Genomic DNA, 14,901 nt, shown 5'->3' on the forward strand with positions numbered 1-14,901 from the left:
TGGCAAGTTGAGAAATCTAACTTAGAAATAGTGTCCATTTATTAAAAAAAAAAAAAGTAGTAACACTGACACATGGAGATACTGAGGGGACAAATGCCCAGAATTTTATCTATAAAGTTCATAGATATTTCATAGATATCTATAAACCAGTGCCTATTGTATGTTATTTCTCCATTTTAAAGATAAGGAGCTTATATTTAGGTAAATTTTCTGTTCCTGAGTCAATATTGGATTTTGGTATGCTGCAGCGTCAAAACCTTGATCTGATTAAAATAAGATTCTGAATTTTGGGCATTGTCATAAAGACATAGGGCTTTTAGGAACGACTGTCACATAGGTTAGACCTGAAGTTTGATTTTCAGACAGTGGGCTATGGAGATAAAAGATGTACATCACCCACCAATTCTCTTCTTTCCCATATGTCATAATATGTCATTTAATTACCCCCCATTAGTCTTCATTACTTGCTTGGATCAAGAGAATGTAGATGTAAAATTATGAGACTTCCTAAGCTGTTTCAGAAGCTTCTACTCTGAACCTGACATTATCATGCTGTGAAAATAGTTCCAAGCCTTGAATATTAGTGTCATGCAACAATAAATCATTGTTACACCTTTAAATATAAAACTGATGAGTTTTGTCACTAAAAATCTTGAAGCCATGATGAAACGTACAGAAAGTAAGACCCAGGGCCTCACACATGCAAAGCAAGTGCTCTAATGCTGAGTCACATCCCCAGAAAAGCAGGGTTTGGTTTTGGTTTTTTGTCTTGGGACCACACTGGCTGGGCAGTGCTTAGGGCTTGCTGCTGGCAGTGAAGCAATATTTGGAGCTGGAGATCAAATATGCACTCAGCCTGTTGAACTACCAGACCTAGTTAGACAAAAATTAATTTTGCAAGGTCACAACACAAAACAGACCAGACAAATAGAAAACAAGACTACACAACAACTGGAGGGAAACACTAGTTCATATTATAAATGGATCTGTATATTAGGAAGGAAGGTTCACTGATCTCAATGGTTCACAGTCTCATTGTGGCAAGAGGGCGGCAATGATGCCAGCTGGTGAAGAGTGAACCAACACAGATCATTAAAACATGCCACCCGCATGGCAGAGCCTGGCAAGCTACCCATGGCGTATTTGATATGCCAAAAAAGTAACAAAAATGGGCCTCATTCCCCTAATCCTGGAAGAGCCCCCAATATGGCAGCGTTGAGAAGGATGAACAAGGAGAGGCTGCTAAAATCCCAGGGCCGAAATAGGCTGCCAAAACGAAGAAAGACTAAAATGACTGTCTGCACTTTTAACACATATACACTGGCATTGGAAGCATCCATCGAGGACCTGATGTTGCAAGCGCAGAAGACCAAGTACGACATCATTAGAATAACCAAGACGAGAAGGCATCCATCACATCACGCCATTTTCGACACTGGAGAAGAACTGTTCCTTAGAACATGTGACAGTAGAGGTATCGGTGGTGTCGGTGTCCTCGTCAACATGAACTTGGCCATGAGCATTGATTCATTTAAATGCCTAACAACCCAAATTGGACGCTTACATTTGAATAGATGTGGCTCATTGCCGCCAGTTTCTATCTTCAAACCTTCTACAAGGTCATTATCGGTAATTTTAACGCCAAAATAGGACCGAGAAGGTTGCCTGAAGAACTCCACACTGGGACCCATGGCCTAGAATAGAATGAACAGGGTGAGAGACTGTCTGAGTTCATCATGTTGACCAAGACCATCCATGGTAACTCGAAGTTCCAGAAGGCTGAATCTAAAAGTTGGACATGGGAGTCTTCTGGTGGATAGTTCCACAACGAAATTGATCGCATCATATTCAATTGACAGTTTTGCCTGAACGATGTCACTGTTGTCCCCAAATTCCAAATGGGATCAGACCACCATCTCCTCCATACGAAATTCTACTTCACAGAGAGGGGAGAAAGGGCTGCAAAGTTTTAGAAGAGAACTCCCAGAACGACCACCAACTGGGAGCTCTGTGGCACTATTGTAGTAATATGGGAAGATTCTGTTATTGACAACATAGACAAGGAATATGATCGACTGGTTCAGCACCTCCATGATTGTGTGAGGAACGCCAAGAGAGAAAACCACAAAAAGACGCCTGTCTTCGGAAACTCTCAAGCTCATTCACCAATGTGGTCTGGCGCGTGCCTCAGGTAATCACAAGCCAATGTAGGAGCTCACAAAGCTGTGCAGAGAAGCAATAAAGGAAGACCTCAAAGAGAGAAGAGCAGCCATGTTGGCTGATGCGGCAGAAGCCGGGAAAAGTATTCTCAATACCCACCTGTCCTTCGCCAACTACAAGACCTAGATAACTGCCCTCCAACGTCCTGATAAATCTATCACATCTTCCAGAAGGGCAATGGAGAAGGTTATCCACAACTTCTACTCAGATCTCTTCAATAGCCATGTCCACCTGCCCACATACCAAATTCCGTAGGATGAATATGTTCCCAGTGTTCTCCATTTTGAAATCCGACATGTCATTTCATTGGTAAAGAAGCGTACAGCACCCAGTCCAGACAAGGTCAGACCCAAACACCTGAAGAATCTGCAGCCAGTACTCATCGATACACTGGCTCATCTCTTCACATGCTACCTATCTGAATGCAAGGTTCTGTCCCAATAGAAAACCAGCAGGACCATTCAATTGTACAAGAACGACATTGGCAATTATCACCCAATCTGTCTGTCGTCCGTCATCTACAAGTTGTTCACTCGAGTCATCCTGAATAGTATTGGCAGAACACTAGACGAAGGACAACCATGCAAGCAAGCCGGGTTCCAAAATGGATTCAGCACGAGAGTCCATATCCACATGGTGACCAAGCTCACAGAGGTTTCACAAGAATTCAAGATGTCGCTGTCTAACGTTCACTGATTTAAAGAAGGTCATTGGTTCTGTTGAGATTGAAGCAGTCATGAAGCCCTAGCCAAACTGTGCATTCAAACTGTACATCAGGATCCTCCTTGAGTTGTATTACGGATTCACCACCAGGATCTCACCATTCTACAAGGAAGTGATCATCGACGTAAAGAGAGGGGTTTGGCAGGGTGATACCATTTCACTGAAACTCTTCAATGTCACCCTCGAGAACATCATGTGACGATTGGAATGGGAAGGAATGGGGGTGAAGATAGACGGTCTGCAACTACACCACCTCTGCTTCACTGATGACATCATTCTAATAACACCAAACATTAGCCAAGCAACACAAATACTGGCCGACTGTGACCGTGAGTGTGGAAAGGTCGGACTGCGGCTGAATCTCATGAAGACAATGTTCATGAGAAATGAGCTAGTTCCTCAATAAGCCCCCACGAATAGCTAAAGCAATTCTTGGGGAAAAGAAAATGGGAGGAATCAACCTCCCCAACGTCAAACTCTACTACAAAGTGGTAATAATTAAAACAGCATAGTACTGGAACAAAGGCAGAGCTGCAGACCAATGGAACAGGGTTGAATACTCTGACACACACCCCCAAACATATGATCATCTAATATTTGATAAGGGAGCAAGAAATGTGAAGTGGAGCAAGGGAAGCATGTTTAACAAATTGTGCTGGCAAAACTGGACAGCTACATGCAAAAAAATGGGCTTAGATCTCCACCTATCACCATGTACAAAAGTCATATCAAAATGAATTAAAGACCTCAGCATCAGACCAGAATCCCTAAAGTACATTGAAGACAAGGCCAGCAAAACCCTCCACGACATTGAAGCCAATGGCATCTTCAAAGAGGACACGCCACTGCCCAAGCAAGTGAAAACAGAGATAAATAAATGGGACTATCTCAAGCTAAGAAGCTTTTGCACCTCAAAAGAAACAGTGACCAAAATACAAAGACAATCTACAGAATGGGAAAGGATATTTACGCAGTACCCATCCAATAAAGGGTTGATATCAAGGATATACAATGCACCGGTTGAACTCCACAAGAAGAAAACTGCCGACCCAATAAAAAAAATTGGGTGATGAAATGAACAGAAAGTTTCCCAAAGAAGAAATCTGAATGGCTGAGAGGCACATGAGAAAATGCTCCTCATCACTAAACATCAGGGAGATGCAGATCAAAACAACAATGAGATATCATCTCACACCACAGGGACTGGCCCACATCCCAAAAAACAAAAGAAACTGGTGTTGGCGTGGATGTGGGGAGAAAGGGACTCTCCTTCACTGCTGGTGGGAATGCCGACTGGTTCTGCCCTTTTGGAAAACAATATGGACGATTCTCATAAAATTAGAAATTGAGCTTCCATTTGACCCAGCAATACTACTCCTGGGAATATATCCCGGAGAGGCAAAAAGGTACAGTAGAAATGACATCTGCATTTCTATGTTCATTGCAGCACTGTTTACAATAGCCACAATCTGGAAAAAACCAGAGTGCCCAAAAACAGATGACTGGTTAAAGAAACTTTGGTACATCTACACAATGGAATACTATGCAGATGTTAGAAAAAAGGAGGTCATGAAATTTGCGTATAAGTGGATCGGCATGGAAAGTATCATGTTGAGTGAAATGAGTCAGAAAGAGACAGACATAGAAAGATTGCACTCATATGTGGAATATAAAGTAGAGAGAGGTACGAGCTTGCAATGATGCAACTTCTGGCAGAAATTTCTCTGGACTTAGTTACTAAAATACTAAAATACAGAAATCCAAAACTGCCCGGCCGCTCAACCTCCTATTTCTTCATTCTCAGCAATGGAAAATAAATGATCAAATGCTTCCTTTTCAGCAGGTCCAACTTTGGTGGGGGGGGAAACTCCAAACAATAATAGTAAGTTTTTTATTGAAATATTGAATATAATCAAAGTAAAAAGAAAGAAAGTAAAGTGAAATTTTATTAGCTACATGGGTGGGGTGGGGGGTTGGGTGGCTGAGGGAGTGGGGGGGAAGGTATACTGTGATTCTTGGTAGTGGAATACGTGCACTGGTGAAGGGATGGGTGTTCGAGCATTGTATAACTGAGACTTAAGCCTGAAAGCTTTGTAACTTTCCACATGGTGATTCAATAAAAAGAAAAAGAAAGAAATTAACCTGCTGAAAATTCAGGAATGCAGGTTTTTTGTGACTGAAATCTCCAGGCTTTCTCGAGTTGGATGGGCTACCTCCCCCAACTTCCTGTACTGCCAGAAGTCCAGGCGATCTCATCCATACCTCAAAGTTACCACCCAGTTAAAAATTTAATTCTAGCTGTACTGCCCAGCTAAAAAATTTGGATTTCCTGGAGTACCCATGTGACTGCACAATATCTCCAAAATTCTATAACACTGATAATCCAGTAGTAACGCTCCAGATTGATGAGATGTAATGTAGAAGTCAACCAATCTTGACTAACCAAACAGTAACACAGAATGTTTAACCTGTAATATTTCAGTAATCCCGCATACATAATTTCTCCATGGTGAGATACAACAATTTACATTAATTTTCTCCCAATGAAATATTTTTATTATGCTGTTAGCAATTTATTGATAATAAGAAATATAAAATAAATTATTGTGAGCCTGCTATGGGGGCAACTTGAGAAATGGTTGGGAAAATTGAAGACAATGGAGGGATTGGTAATGGCGGTGGGATTGGTGTTGAAATATTGAATGCCTGTAACAAGTTATCACGAACAACTTTGCAAACCACATTGTTTACATTATGTGGGGGAAAGGATAAAGAATATGTAGGGGAAAATTTACATAAGTAGGTCTATTTCACGTAAAGTCCAAAATATATTAGCACAGAATTTCTTTAAGCTTTGCACAGTGGTAGTATCATAGCCAATGAGGTTTATCCAAGGCAAGATTTTTGCTAACTGAAAAAGTTTTATTAAAGACAGATAAGGCATGATTATTACCATAATGAGATCCAAATATAATTAAAATTTAATGCAATATACTTTAGATGCCAGAATTGAGAACTTACTTATGTAAGTTGGAATAAGCATTTTATCATATTGTATTAAAGGGTTTTATTTTCCAGATTTATACAGGTTAGAATCATATAGCAATCACAAATTGGCTCTTACTAATATATTTTCTTTTTTTTTTCTTTTTGGGTCACACCTGGCGATGCACAGGGGTTACTCCTGGCTCATGCACTCAGGAATTACTCCTGGCGGTGCTCAGGGAACCATATGGGATGCTGGAATTTGAACCCGGATTGGCCGCGTGCAAGGCAAACACCCTACCCGCTGTACTATCGCTCCAGCCCCACTAATATATTTTCTGATCATTCTACTTGCCATTTCTTTAAGTCTTTTTGGAACAGTAATATAAAGTCAATTTGTTAAGTGTCTAAGGGGGCAGGTTGGACTGGTGGTGTTCAAACACTAAATACCTGAAACTACTGTATAGGAACAACTTTGTAAATCACAGTGTTTTTAATAAAAATAAATATAAAATAAATAAAAAGACCTAAACAGGTCATTAGCAAATAAAATCTGAAGTACTCAGCAATAATATTATAATATTCATAATTATTACATTCAACAAATATGCGTCTTATATATTCCAACAATGGAGGCTTAACTTAAAAATACTTATGCTTGATAGTTCAGGAAGTCAAGCACTTTTCCTGTATGTGGCAGACTTTAGTTTGATCCTCAGCACAGTATATGGTCTCCCAGGCACCACCAGGATTAATACCTGAGCAGAGCCAGGAATAAGCCCAAAGTGCTGCTGGGTGTGCCCCCAAATCCCTCCTCTCGCCCCCCACACAGATATTTATGCTATCCCTCAACAGATTGCCCAGTGAAGATATGGCACAGCAGTACAGCACCGGCCTCAAATACACGAGGCTCTGGGCTCACTCCCAAGAAATGCAAATGAGCAAAACCAAAAATATGAGAGGATTAAGGATCCCAATGTCCCATATAACTTTTTTGTGTTTTTTTTTAATTGAATCAATGTGAGAAGAGTTACAAAGGTTTCCAGTCTAAGTCTCGGTCATACAGTGATCAAACACGCATCCCCTCACTAGTGCACACCCTCCACCACCAAGAACTCAGTATACGTCCCATTCCACCCCCCACCCTGCCTGTGTGGCAGATGATTTCCACCTTACTCTCTCTCTGCTTTGATCACATTCAATATTTCAACAAAAGACCCACCATTATTATTTGGAATTTTCCCCAACATTCAGACCTGCCTAAAAGACATCATTAGATAATTTGTTTTCTATTGCTGATATGAAGAGCATTTTGGATTTCTGATATTTTAGTAATCAAAATATCTGAAAGGATTTTTGCCAAAAGCTGCTGGGTTCTGAGATTGTTTTGTGTGCCTCTGGGATCATGGCTGTTCAGGAGCCAGGAGCCGTTCGTGGGCGGCAACTCGGCAGGCAACTCATCAGGGCAGGGAGAGGTGTCCTGTATAACTTTGGATTCCCCCAAATTTACTGGCTTCTGTGGAGTGGACATATTGCTGCTAACATAAGCAATTAATGATATTTTGTGTATGTGTTATAGTCTTTTTTTACAACCCAGTTAGTAGGGAGCCTGCAGCATAGTACACCAGAACTGAACTGAGCCTGCTGGTCCAGGCTCAAAGGTCAGCACTGCTGTTCCTCCTGCTGTGCACGTGCTAACAGATGTTGGAAAAAGCCTCCCCTCCTGCTTCAGCTTCCTGGAGCCTGGGGTCAAGATCTTGTGCTGCATTCTGGTATTCAGAGGTGCACCAGCCAGCCCTGCCATGAGGCGGAGCCTGGCTGTAGGGAGTCTCAGACCATTTGCCACTTCAAGGTGGCCCTCAGCTAACTCCCTCACCTGAGGTGTCCCGTTTCTGCATAGTGAAGAGTGGCAGCACGGGAGACAGGAACTGGAGAAGCAGCCCTTCCTTCCAGTGCCCAGCACACAGGAGACTGAGGTTTTCTTGGTGTGGTGGCTGACTTTTCGCTCCTTAGACTCCTGTTTCTTCCCTCGCTGGATTGAACCCCAGTGAACATTCTTTTTGGTTTTTTTTTTTTTTTCTACGCCATACCTGGAGACGCTCAGGAGTTACAGTAGTGCTCAAGAGGACCATAGGAGATACAGGGATCAAACCTGGGTCAGTCACATGCAAAGCAAGAGGCTTAATCAACGTGCTATCTCTCCAGTCCCAAGTCCTAGTACATAGTCTTCCTCTTCTATCCCAACTTGTCACGATTACTGCAAAACTGGTTCTACAGTCCCTACTTGCAGCAGAGAATGAGACAGATATAAGGTCAAGATTCAATACAATCTCACTCTCCCCAGCCTGCCTCCCAGCACATGAGGCATTGTTTAAGTTGACAGAGACATTAAGGACAATTAGAAAGCACACCAAAATGTAACAGACACTCAGAGAAGGGACCAGAAAGACAGTAATAATTAGAATAATCACACTGGATAAGAACTGAGTGTTAAAAGCAGGTAAAGGGATATACAGGACAACCTTTCAGTTCTGTATTGTAAACCTCAATGTCCAAGAGAGAGAGACAGAGACAGAGAGAGAGGTGTCTGCCAATAGATCCAGGCTGGGGGTGGGGTGGGGGGGTGATGGGAGGGAAATGGAGACACAGGTATTGGGAAATGTACACTGGTGGAGGGATGGGTATCGAAACACTGTATGATTGAAACCTAATCATGAACAGCTTTGTAAGGGTCTATCTCACAGTGATTCATTAAAAATAAAATTTAACAGACACATTAAGAGAGAAGAGGGTGGGATATTTCACACAGCAGGCACTCAAAGTATTAAGTCCTGACAATTTCTTATTTTATTTTTGCCTATTCTATTCTTTACTGGGCACCTTTGCTGCCTGTTCTATTCTCAAAAGACTTAACTATTTTACCCAGGTACTGTTCCGACCTTGGGGTTTTTGTTAGGAGGATTTATTTTCCACATTGACCCATCTTAATGTCTACTTCCCGAGAACCCTGCCAGGACCAGCCCCACAGTGAGGCAGACCACTGTCTCCTGCATGTCATCTGTCACTGTATGTTCCCATGGATTCCAATTTGTCCTTACTCACACCCATTTGACACCGTACCGATGGTGGCCCGACTTGAGTCACAGGATTTGGGGCATGCAGACAGACTCTTCATTCCTATGACTGGGTCCTGTCCCATTCCTGTAATAACCTCTTCCTTGTGGTCACCTATAGTGTTTCTGCCTCCCCATATTAAAGTCTGATAGAGTGTCATCAGGAAGTGAAAATAATCAGACTCTGTAAGGGACAAGAAAATAACAGAGTTGTTTTGTGTTTGTGTATGTATGTGTTTGATCTTTTCCAGTTGCATGAAACTTTCTATTTTTATTTATTTTTATTCTGGGGCAAACAGAGCATTTTTATATCAATAAGTTCAATACATTTATAAAATTAATAATTAAATGTTACTAAATATCCCAGTATGTAACTGCCATCATTGTAAATCACAGAATCTCAATTGATATAAAAATTATTAAAAACAAAAGACAAATAAGAACATTAACTAAACTTTGCCTTTAGCTACAAATATAAGTGTATAGTAACAGGCTTGTTTTTTATAGGAGCCAACCTTAACAGAGCCAGTGGCCATGCCTGGCAACTGCCAGTGCTATAGTCCTGATGGTTCAGAGGCTTGAGCTGGGTGGTACTGGGGTCAGTACTAGGGTTGGGGGCATGGGCTACCAGGAATTCCAGGAATTGAACTCAGTGACTCGTTGAGTCCAGGCAAATTCTCTACCATTTGAATGATTTCCTTAGCCCCCCACCCCAAAAATGAACTATCAAATTGGAATCGCCGTATCTTTATAGTATTTTATTTTCTTGGTCCTGAAAACACTGTTTATTCAGCTTTATGTAAAAAGTTTGGTGGACTGAATGTTCATGAACTGAGTAAGTTCCATATTTATCTAGTTTTTATATAATCCTGTAAATTTCATCAGTTCTTGACTTGGCATCTGTCCTGACATCATAGATATTAAACTACCTGTTCACTTTTTAGATGAGGTTTGATTACAAAGGAGTAATGCACGGGCTTGGGTTTAGTTCCAAGGGTGAACCCTCGCGCACGCTGGGTTTCTGTGTTGGACAGCAGGTACTTTAAATAGAGCACAGGAGCCTCCACCCAGAAGGGTGGAAATCCCAAGGAACACGACTCGGTTCCTGCAAACTAGGGACACTGGCCCCAGAGGCATTGCTTCAGGAACACAGGCTATTCTTCTTGCTCCTTAAGGTTTGGGGAAGAGTCATTGAACTCCACTGCCTGCTTCCTGATTAGATTCCAGAGACTGCAGGTGGGTGGGTGGGAGTCACAGCAGTATCTGATACCCAGCTCACCTTATGGGTATGATAGCTGTGTGTCACCATATGAATCCCAAAAATATTTAACAGTTTCTCTGGCAGCCAGCTCTGTAAATTTTTTTTGGGGGGGAAAGCACACCCATGGTGCTCAGAGGTTACTCCCCAGGCACCGTGTAGTGTTTGGAGGACCATGTGGTACTGGGGATTGGTCTAGTCCTCCTGCAAGAACACTGGCTCTTGAGCTATCTCCATAGACCTTTGACTCTTCTTTTGCTTTTTTGGGGGGGGGCACATGTTCCAAGGAACAATTCTTCTCCAGTGTCGAAAATGGCATGATGTGATTGATGTCTCCTCGTTTCGGTCAGACCAATGATGTACTTGATCTTCTGCGCTTGCACCATCAGGTCCTCGATGGATGCTTCTGATGCCAGTGTCAGTGCGTTGAAAGTACAGACAATCATTTTAGTCTTTCTTCATTTTGGCAGTCTAGTTCATCCCCGAGATTTTTTCAGCCCTCTTTGCTCATCTTTCTTAACGCTGCCGTATTGGGGGCTCTTTCGGTGACAGGTGAATGAGGCCAAGTGTTTTTACTGTTGTTGGCATATCGAATACGCGACAGGTAGCTTGCTAGGCTCTGCCGTGCGGGTGAGATACTCTCAGTAGCTTCCTGGCCTCTCCGAGAGGGATGGAGGCTTTTAGGGCAGCCTCCAATCGCCCTTAGAGGTGTTAACATGGTTCACACCAAATTTGAACCCTATCAAATATGGTGTGGGAATAATAGGTATTAAGTGTTTTATGGTGTGTCCTGGAGGGTGGTGGTGGCTGGGTAGTGGATGTAGTGGGGGTTGGCCAGTGAGGTATTTATCTTGGGTAGAAGGGGCGTCTGGGTTGGACCCGTCCCTCAGATGCCGGAGATTGGAGGAGGCAGACAGAGGATCTTGTTTCCAGGTCTCATTGAACATAGAGCTAAGGTCGCAAAGTTCTGCTTATCTGGCTTTGTGGGGCTTCACTCGTGTGTGAGTTTCGGCCCAAGTGTCCGGAGAGCAACCTGGCTTTGCGGGGCTTCACTTGTGCGTGAGGTTCGGCCCAAGTGTCCAGAGAGCAACCTGGAGGGTGGCGGTTGCTGGGTAGTAGTAATTGTTCTTCGGAACATGCGACAACAAAGGCGTTGGTGGCATTGGTGTTCTTGTCAACACAAACTTGGCCATGAGCATTGGTTCATTTGAATGCCTAACAACCCAAATTGGACGATTACACTTGAATAGATGTGGCTCACTGCCTGCAGTTTCTATCATTGTCTACGCGCCAACTTCCAACTATGATGAGGAAGAAATTGAGAGGTTCTACATGGAACTGGAGAAGTTCTATAAAGAAGACCACACCTTCTACAAGATCATTGTTGGTGATTTTAATGCCAAGATAGGTCCGAGAAGGTCGCCCGAAGAACTCCACATTGGGACACATTGCCTAGAATGGAAGGATCAGGGTGAGAAACTGTCTGAATTCATCATGTCGACCAAGACCATCCATGGTAACTCACAGTTCCAGAAGGCCAAATCTAAATTCTGGACATGGGAGTCTCCCAGTGTACAGTTCCACAATGAAATTGACCACATCATATTCGATCGAAGGTTTTGCCTGACTGATGTCGCTGTTGTCCCAAAATTCCAAACGGGATCAGACCACCATCTCCTTCGTGCGAAATTCTACTTCACAGAGCGGAAAGAAAAGTCTGCAAAATTTAAGTTTAAGAAGACAACTCCCAGAATGACCACCAACTGGGAGCTCTTTGGCACTATTGCAGCAACGTGGGAAGATGCCATCCTTGACAACATCGACAAAGAATACGTTCGACTGGTTTAGCACCTCCATGTCTGTGCGAAGAATGCCGAGAGTGAGAAAGCCACAAACAGATGCCTGTCTTCGGAAACTCTCGAGCTCATTCATCAATGTGGTTTGGCACAAGCCTCAGGCAACCACAAGCTAACGTCTGAGCTCACAAAGCTGTGCAGAGATGCAATAAAGGAAGACCTCAAAGAGAGAAGAGCAGCAGAAGCTGGGAAAAGTATTTGTAACGCTCGCCTGTCCTTCGCCAACTACAAGACCAAGATGACTGCCCTCCGACGTCCCAATGGATCTATCACATCCTCCAGAAAGGCAATAGAGAAAATTATTCATGACTTCTACTTGGATCTCTTTGACAGCCACATATGTCCACCTGCCCACATACCAAATTCCGCAAGATGGATATGTCGTTCCCAACGTTCTCCCTTCTGAAATCTGACACACCATTTCGCTGGTAGAGAGCGAACAGCACCTGGTCCGGACAAAATCAGACCCGAACACCTGAAGAATCTGCTGCCAGTACTCATCAATACACTGGCCCGACTCTTCACCTGTCTGAATGCAAGATTCCGTCACAGTGGAAAACCAGTTGTTCTGTTGTACAAGAAGGGAGACATCCACGACATCGGCAACTATCGCCCAATCTGCCTGCTGTCTGTCGTCTACAAGTTGTTCACTCGTGTCATCCTGAATAGAATAGGCAGAACACTAGACGAAGGACAACCATGCAAGCAAGCCGGGTTCCGAAGGGGATTCAGCATGATAGACCATATCCAAACACTGACAAAACTCACTGAAGTTTGGCGAGAGTTCAAGATGCCACTCTGTCTAACATTCATCGACTTAAAGAAGGCCTTCGATTCTGTTGAGACTGAGGCGGTCATCGAAGCCCTGGCCAAACAGGGTGTTCAAACTCAGTATATCAAAATCCTCCGAGAGCTGTATTGTGGATTCACCACTAGGATCTCACCATTCTACAAGGAAGTGATCATTGATGTAAAGAGAGGGGTGTGGCAGAATGATACCATTTCACCAAAACTCTTCAGTGCTGCCCTTGAGAACATCATGTGATGACTGAAATGGGAAGGAATGGGAGTGAAGATAGACAGTCGGCAATTACACCACCTCTGCTTCACTGATGACATCGTTCTCATAACACCAAACATTAGCCAAGTGGCACAAATGCTGACCGACTTCGACCACGAGTGTGGAAAGGTCGGATTGCAGCTGAATCTCAACAAGACGATGTTCATGAAAAACTAACTGGTCCCTGAAGCTCCATTTGCTCTCAATGGAACAATCATCTCCGAATGCAGCAGCTATGTGTACCTGGGTCGAGAAATCAACATAAAGAGCGACTTGGTGCCAGAACTGCTCAGGAGGAAGAGAGCAGCGTGGAATGCATTCAGGAGCATCGAAGAGGTGGTTAAGAGAACGAAGAACCTCTGACTCCGGGCACATCCTTTCAATTCCACCGTTCTTCCTGCACTAACATATGCCTCAGAGACCTGGGCCCTATTCAAACAGCATGAGAATGCTATTAGGGTATCCCAAAGAGGAATCGAAAGAGCTATGCTGGGAATATCATGTCTCACTCAGATGAGAGAAGGAATCTGGAGTTCTGACCTCTGTCGATGGTCAAAAATCAGGGATGCTGTCTCGTTTGCCAAGGCATCAAAATTCAGATGGAACAGTCATGCAATGCAATTCAGAGACGACCGCTGGACTAGAGTTGTTACCGACTGGATTCCACGGGACGTCAGAAGACCTCATGGCTGCCCACCAACTAAATGGTCAGATTTCTTCGTCAAATCCCTGAATGAACGATTTGATATTTGAGGCTCTTCCTGTTCCTGGAGCGAGCAGATATCATTGGGCTGCACTAGTTCGCGACAGGGACAAATGGAGACGTTACTGGCGCCCGCTCAAGAAAATCAAAGATCAACAGGACTACAAGTGATACAAGTGATACAAGGGGGGGCACAGCTGGCTCAGGGCTTACTCCTGGCTCTTCACTCAGGGATCACTCCTGGCAGAGCTTGGGAGAACCATCTGGGATATAAGGAATCAAATCCCTGTTGGCCTTGTGCAAGGCAAACACCCCACTCCAGTACTATTGTTCCAGCCTCCGGCCTGGACTCAGAACCCTACACGCTGAGAATTCTGGGAAAGGTCTTCTCAGCTAAACTTAGTAGACATGGCACAAACTATCCTGTCACACAGCACACCAGATACTCACACTCTCTAGACATTGTGACCCTTTACACAAGCCCCAACAGTTTGTTGGGGAAAGTTCATTCTGGTACTTCCCAACCCCACCAGACGGCTTAGATTAAAAAAAAAAAAAAAAAAACCTGTATCTGTCCTCGCTCCAGTCGTCCAACCATGGAAATAGAGTACAGGCAGTGATGATGGCGATAACTTCAGCAAGGTCTATAATTTATTGTGCTACATTAATTATCCAAGCTGATATTTGGTGGGACTATACAAAATGGTGCTCATGGTCTATTCCTAGCTTTGTATTCTGGGTTTATTTCCAGCAGTGTTCAGGGCATGGTGAGGTGGCAGGGATTGAACCAGGGTAATCCACATGCAAGTCAAGTGCATTAGCCCCTGCAATATCTCTCTGATCCCTAGGTTAATTAATATTCTACCTGTACATATAAGCAAAAACAACATAGGGAGTTTGAGATGGCACAGTTTTACCCAAGAATTGAAATCACAATCTAAAAAAAATCCACACATTTATATGTTTTTTAATTTTAATCACTG

General features: G+C 43.3%; 1 pseudogene; it reads left to right on the plus strand.

Annotated features, from left to right (window-relative positions):
• Positions 1-5,793: 5,793 nt before the first annotated feature.
• Positions 5,794-5,876, plus strand: LOC129403772 (U4 spliceosomal RNA; annotated as a pseudogene).
• The last annotated feature ends 9,025 nt before the right edge of the window (positions 5,877-14,901 follow it).

The sequence above is a fragment of the Sorex araneus genome, chromosome 3, assembly GCF_027595985.1.
Source record: "Sorex araneus isolate mSorAra2 chromosome 3, mSorAra2.pri, whole genome shotgun sequence".
NCBI lineage: Eukaryota > Metazoa > Chordata > Mammalia > Eulipotyphla > Soricidae > Sorex > Sorex araneus.